General features: G+C 33.6%; 1 pseudogene; it reads right to left on the reverse strand.

Annotated features, from left to right (window-relative positions):
* Positions 1 to 6,305: 6,305 nt before the first annotated feature.
* Positions 6,306 to 6,937, reverse strand: LOC114054283 (annotated as a pseudogene).
* Positions 6,938 to 7,351: the final 414 nt, after the last annotated feature.

The following is a 7,351-nucleotide window of genomic DNA, read 5'->3' on the forward strand; positions in this document are numbered from 1 at the left end:
TTTATAATTTAGGGTAAAAATTAAAAAAATTATTCAATAGACTTAAGCTGAGAAGGTATTGCAAGTAATTGAAGCAACTTAAGCATGACCTTTATGGACTAATTGTCAATGTTGAAAAATGGGAGACATGTTTAAAAAGCCAGAGTATTTACTTTGATTATCATTATAAAAAATATATAACCAATGTAAAGGAGTTACCTTAATAAAGAGACCAAAAAGGCCCAGAAGCAATCAGAGCCAGTAAATATTTCAATTAATTTCTAAGTGGAGAGAGATGGAAGTCCAAGACAAAACCAGTTTGAATAAATAATCAACTTATAACATGCTATGGCATGTGTTGAAATATTTTGACCAGTATTACAATATAAAAATGAGAAAAAGCAATAGATCCAAAACCAAATCTGTAGAGGTCTTGGCATAAGACTTAATGGAATTGTATCACCTGAATAATCTTCATATACAAATGTGAGATTAAATCTGATTTGTTTGAATTTTCATTTATCTCATTATTCATAATTTGAAACATTTTTTCATATTTTTGATCATTAGCATTTATTCTTTTGAAAAGCATTTGTCCGTATTCTTTGACTACTTATATGAGGAATGGTTCTTGGTCTTATGCACTCAGGTTAATTTCCCAAGTGTCTGGAATGTGAGATTTTTATGAGAAATTTTGATGTAAATATTCCTCCCCCACTCAATAGCTTGCCTTTTATTTGAACTGCACTTATTTTGCTTGCACAATTAAAAAAAACTTTATCCAATAAAATGATTGATTCTAAATTCTAAATTTTATGATCACATCTTTGCATTGTTTGGTTAAAAATTCTCCCCTTAATAATAGTTGTGAAAGTACGCATTGCTGTTCTGCTCTATTTGTTTTTATGATTTGAGCATAAGATAAAAGGTGCTGACCTAAACTAATTACTTTCAAATTACTTTTCAGTTTTCCTAACAGTTCTTGTTGAACTTGGAGTCCTCTGACTGATAATTCAGGTATTCAATTTTTAGTGAATCTACTTATAGGCTCTGGCAGCTAGTTGGTACATTAGATACAGCACTGGGCAACGAATGAAGAAGATTCATCTTCCTCAGTTCAAATTTAGGCTTGGGCAATTTCTAGCTGTGGGCAAGTAATTTAACCCTGTTTGTCTCAGTTAATTATCTGTAAAATGAGTTGTAGAAAAAAATGGCAAACCATTCCAGTATAGAGTCATGAAGAGTCAGAAACAACTTAGCAATGACTTATAAGCTATTGTGTTTGTTATCTCTTTCACTGACCTATTTTCCTATTTTTCTTTAATTATGACCAAATACTTTTAAATGATTATTGCTTCAAAATGAAGTTCAAGAGAGGCATCAAGGTATAGTGCATAGAGAAGCAGTCTTAGAGTCAGAAAGATGTGGGATTAAGTCTTGACTATGGCATATACTGCTTATATGACATTGGGCAAGTCATTTAATCTCTCAGTGTTTCTGGACAATTCTCTATACCATAAATTATAGAGCAGTTGTTGACCTGCATTAGTAGAGGGAACTTCCTCAGCATGAGCTAAATCACAGGAATCATTGTATTGCTGAGAATAGCTGTCATTCACAGCTGATCATCATACAATGTTACTGTTACTATGTACAATGTTCTCCTGATTCTGCTCACTTTACTCAGCATCAGTTCAAATAAATCTTTCCTGGTTTTTCTGAAGTCTGTCTGCTCATTATTTCTTATAGCACAATAGTTAATAAATTTTTTTTAATATTTATTTATTTTTATTTTTCAACATTTATTTTTATAAGATTTTGAGTTTTAAATTTTCTTTACTTCCTTCCCCTCACCCCACCCTGAGACAGCATGCAATTTGATATAAGCTCTACATCTACATTCATATTGAACCTATTTTCACATTAATTATATTGTAAAGAAGAATTAGAACCCATGGAAGAAACCACATGAAGAAAAATAAACAAAAAGAAAAGAAGAGAGAGAGAGAGAGAGAAAATACCATGCTTCAATTTGCACTCAGACTCCATAGTTCTTTTTCTGGATGTGGATAGTATTTTCCATCATGAGGCCTTTGGAACTGTCTTGGATCCTTGCATTGCTGAAAAGAGATAAGTCTATCAAAGTTAGTCACCACACATTGTGGCTGTTAATGTGTATAATGTTCTCTTGGTTTTACTCACTTCACTCAGCATCAGTTCATTCAAGTCTTTCCAGGTTTTTCTGAAGTCTGCCTTCAGCACAATATAGCACAATAGTATTCCCTTACATTCATATACCATAACTTGTTCAGCCATTCCCCAACTGATGAATACCCCCTCAATTGCCGATTCTTGACCACTACAAAAAGAGCTGGTATAAATATTTTTGCACATGTGGGTGCTTTTCCCATTTATATGATCTCTTTTGAATACAGACCTAGAAGTGGTAGTGCTGGATCAAAGGATATGCACACTTTTGTAGCCCTTTGCACAGAGTTCCAAATTGTTCTTCAGAATGGTTGGATCATTTCGCAACTCCACCAACAATGCTTTAGTGTTCCAATTTTGCCACATCTTCTTCAGCCTTTATCATTTTCCTGTTTTGTCATGTTAGTCAATCTGAGAGGTGTTATGTGGTACATAAAAGTTGTTTTGATTTGCATTTTTCTAATCAATAGTGATTTAGAGAATTTTTTCATATGTCTATACATACCTTTAGTTTCTTCATCTGAAAACTGCCTGTTCACATCCTTCGACCATTTATCAATTGGGAATGACTTGTATTCTTATAAATTTGCCTCAGTTCTCTATATATTTTAGAAATAAGGCCTAGTTATAAGAAGGTGGATGTAAAAATTCCCAGTTTTCTGCTTCCCTCTTAATCTCGGTTGCATTGGCTTTGTTTGTGCAAAACCTTTTCAATTTAATGTAATCAAAATTATCCATTTTGCATTTCATAATGTTCTCTATCTCTTGTTTGGTCACAAATTCTTCTCTTTTCCATAAAACTGACAGGTAAACTATTCCTTACTCTCCTAGTTTGCTTATAGTATCAGCATTTATATCTTAATTGCATACCATTTTGACCTTATTTTGGTACCTTCCTTTGTTTCTATGTAACAGAAAGGCTCTGGGTCCATTTTTCCAAACTTATATACCCACTAGTAGGCTGGGTTTACATGAATGTACCTTTCCTTATGTGACTTCCTGTCACCAGTTGAAATATGAGCTATTAATCTTTGTTTTATAATTTTCATAATACTGTGGAGACTGTTCCTATGTTTTATGTGTTTTTATATAAAGGAATGATTTATTTTGTTAAAGGCCTCTTCTAAATCTTCTATATATAATAATATAATATATAATATATATAATATAATAATATACAATATATAATATATAATAATAATTTTAAAATTATATTTGTACAATGGATTATCTAAATATTTCCTTATTGTCAACCATCATTGCACACCTGGTATAAATTTAATATGCTAATATGTTTCATATATGGATTGCTGTAGTCTCTTCTCTAAGATTCAATTAAAACTTTTACATCAATATTTTACTAGTGAGTTTGATATATTCTTAACTTTATCTGCTTTATCCTTCCCTCGCTTGAGTATCTGCACAATATATATTTCATAAAGTCAGTTTCATAAAATGCATCTATTTTTAATTATTGAGAATTACAATTTAGTATAGTTATTATTTTTAAAATTGATGGAATTAATTGATAAACATATCTAGCAGAGGGTTATTATTCTTTAGTAGTTAACTTATATTTCATTGAGTTATTCTATTACTAGATTATTTTAAATCTTTCGATCTTATTTTGTTAATCTGAATATATAAAATATTTTTAGGAAATGATCCATTTCCTTTAAATTCTCAATTTTGTCAGCATTTAATTTTGTATAGGAGCATCTGACTATTTGTATAATTTCTTCTGTGTTCATTGGGGGAAAATAAACTTTTATCTTTTTTTTTTGATAATTTTATTTTACTCCCTATTTTTCCAATGTAGCTAATTATCTATCAATGTTATTAGTCTTTAGAAAAAAAGAGTAACATTTACTTCATTTCAGCATTTCCAGTCTTCCTATCAATGTTATCTTTGTTCTTTACCCTCTTCCCCCATATCTCAATTGTATTCATTTGGAGTTTTTATTTTTTTTTTTCTTTTATTTTTAAGTTGAATGCTTGGGCAGAACAAAGATGGCAGAGTAAACTCAGGTACTGTGCTGAGCTCTTCCAAATTCCCTGCCAAACACCTTTAAAATATCACTTCAAAACAAATTCTGGAGCTGCAGAACCAACAAAAGGACAGGTTGAAACAATTTTCCAGCCCAAGAAAACTTAAAAGATTTGCAGAAGAAAATTTGTCTCACTGGGGTGAGAGTAGAGTGCAGTCTAGCTCAGGCCATCCTGGGAAATCAGTAGTAGGCCTTAGGGTTGTGTGCAATGACAGTGGTGCCTTCTAGAACTTCCAGCCCATAGATGGTTAGGGGTTGGACAACCAGTTAAAAGGAGATTACAGGGAACCCTTTCCTTGCACTGGGTGCAAAATTCTGTTGCATTGCTCATATTCAATTCTGGGTCACAGTCCTAGGGCAAGGAGGAGTACTAACACATTGGAGCCTACAGTCACAGGAGAACAGGAACCCTGGTCACAGTTCCAGGGCCAGAAAGAAAAAAAAAATCAAATATTATGGAGCCAAAATCAAGATAACAGAAGTTTTATCAACTTCTGCATTAAAGGAGAAGGGTTCTTGGAATATCTCAAAGGTAAAAGAGCAGGGATTAAACCAAGAATCACCCACCTAACAAAACTGAGTGTAATTCTTCAGGATAAAAATGAATACTTAATGAAATAAAGGACTTTCGAGCATTCCTGATGAAAAAGGCCAGAGCTGGATAGAAAATTTGATTCCTAAATCAAGACTCAAGAGAAACATAAGAAGAAAAGAAAAATTATAAGAGATTCAAAAGGTTAAATTGTTTATATTCCTAGATGGGAAGATGATCCTTATAATTCCTAAAAACTTACTTATTATTATGGATGTTAGAAGGAAGATACACATAGACAGAAGGCACAAGCATGAGTTGACTATGATGGGATATCTTAAAAAAAATAATGATTGAGAAAGAAGGATCCACTGAGAAAAAGAGGAAAGGAGAGATAGAATGGGGGTAAATTATCTCACATAAAACAACTTAGATAATCAAGGGGAATCTCCAAAAATACATTCTATCTCCCAACTCCAACCATTTTCACTAACTCACCTCCATGCCTGGAAAGCTCTCCATCTTCATCTCTGTCTCTTAGCTTCCTTTAAGTCCCTGCTAAAATTTTACTTTCTAGAGGAAATCCCTCTTAATTTTAATGCCATTGTTTTGTTGATTACTTGCAACTTATTCAATATATAATATTTTGTACATATTTATTTGCATGTTGTCCTCCCTTTACACTAGGTTGTGAACTCCTTGATAGCATTGGTCTTTTACTTATCTTAGTATATCCAGAGCTCAACTCCTATGCCTGGAACATACATATGTATGTATGTATGTATGTATGCATGCATGCATGCATATGTATATGTATGTATATATATGTACATGTGTGTTTATGTATATATACACATACATACACACTATATTATATATATGATATACTGTATATTATATATATTAGATATGCTATATGATAGTATACTACATATATTTATTGATTGAATAACATGACTTTTGATGCATATGCATTTAAGAACGATGCTATTAGATTATTTGTAGTTCTTTTAAGTAGTAAGAAATTTCTCACTCAATTGAATGAGACTTGAGATTGAGATTGAGATTTTTGAGAATATTGAGATTGAGATTTTTTATTGTTTCTTCATTTGAAATCATGATTTCATGTGTCAACTGCCTTTTTTTGGAATCATGTAGTAAAATTTGTTTCAGAACTCCTCATTTTCTTTCTATATGTAGCTTCTTTTAAAAAAAATGTATTTCTCATATTCAACAGATTTTTTTTTCCTTCCATTCTCTTTTATTTTAATATGGAGCTTAATTCCTGACATTTACATTGTAACTATGATAGTGCCTTCTTCCATTAATTCTTCTGTATAGATTCTCCCCTTGTCCCATTTCCATCTTTTTTTTTGCCTTTTCCTCCACTTTATTTCATACTCCCAACACACCTCTGCAATAATGACTTCTTAATTTAAACTAAAAACCATTAAGGGTTCTGGAAAGGTGTATATGTACTGGATGGCAGGGGAATGGTGTCAGAGCCTGAGGTGTTGGGAGGGAAGGGAAGAGACAAGTCAATGGATAGTCTTAACAGGGCTCTTGAAGTTGTTGGCTGCCTGAAGCTGCACTTAAAAGGCCATAGGGTTGGATCTTGAAGCCACACACCCTGGGCACAAATTGGTTGGCAGGCCATTTGGGCCTGTACTCAAGATGCACCATGAAGAGCAAAGTAAGCACCATCTGTGTAGTGGTGCCTGGACAACTTGGGAGTGTAAACATCCATGCATTTGGGGCAGTACAGCTTCACCATGGCCTCACCTGGTATGTCTGACAGTCCAATGGGCAACATGGGCTGGTTTTCACAATATACACCAGGACAATAGTCAAGTCTCCCTGCTGGTATTTTTTCAGCATCTGGGTGATGTCATGGTTTCTGAGGATGTAGCAGGCATAATTCAGTCCATACGGCACCTCGGCAACCTGCTTGATCAGGTCACTCTGGTTGGGGTTGTCCTCCAACTCTTCATCAGGCTCCAAGTTGAGGATCATGTCTAGTGCCTGCCTATATATAGTGGGGCACCTGTTCCTTAAGCTCTGTGAGGTTGAACTTGTCTTGGATATAGTCTTCATCCACCTCACAGAAGAATTCATTGTCATGAAGCCCACAGAACCATGAGATCCATGATACTTCCTTTGAGCTACTCATCTTTATGGCAGCTACTGGGCTGGGGCTTTGGAGAGAGAGGGAGAAGTTACTCCCAGGGGTAGCAGCAGCAGCAGTAGCCCCATTTCCATCTTCTTTAAGGCAGAAATTTGTCCCTGTGATTAGTTTGACTTTCACTAACTTGATCTCATTTTCATGGTAAAGAATCTACTTCCTATCTGTAACTCTGATATTCTAAAATCTTCAAGTTTATTTTTAACATTTTCTGTAATATTTACTTTATTTTATTCTTTTATCTTTTTCCTAGTTCATAGCCCAGATAAATAGCATAGTTCATAACCTTCCTTATCCCAAACACAATCCATTATCTGATAACATTCATTTGTGGTGTCCTTTTCTGAGCATTACTTTACCTCTCAAATTTCTTTCTATTCCTCCTCCTTTTAGTCTATTTTA

The sequence above is a fragment of the Vombatus ursinus genome, unplaced genomic scaffold, assembly GCF_900497805.2.
Source record: "Vombatus ursinus unplaced genomic scaffold, bare-nosed wombat genome assembly UNPS02014812.1, whole genome shotgun sequence".
Taxonomy (NCBI): domain Eukaryota; kingdom Metazoa; phylum Chordata; class Mammalia; order Diprotodontia; family Vombatidae; genus Vombatus; species Vombatus ursinus.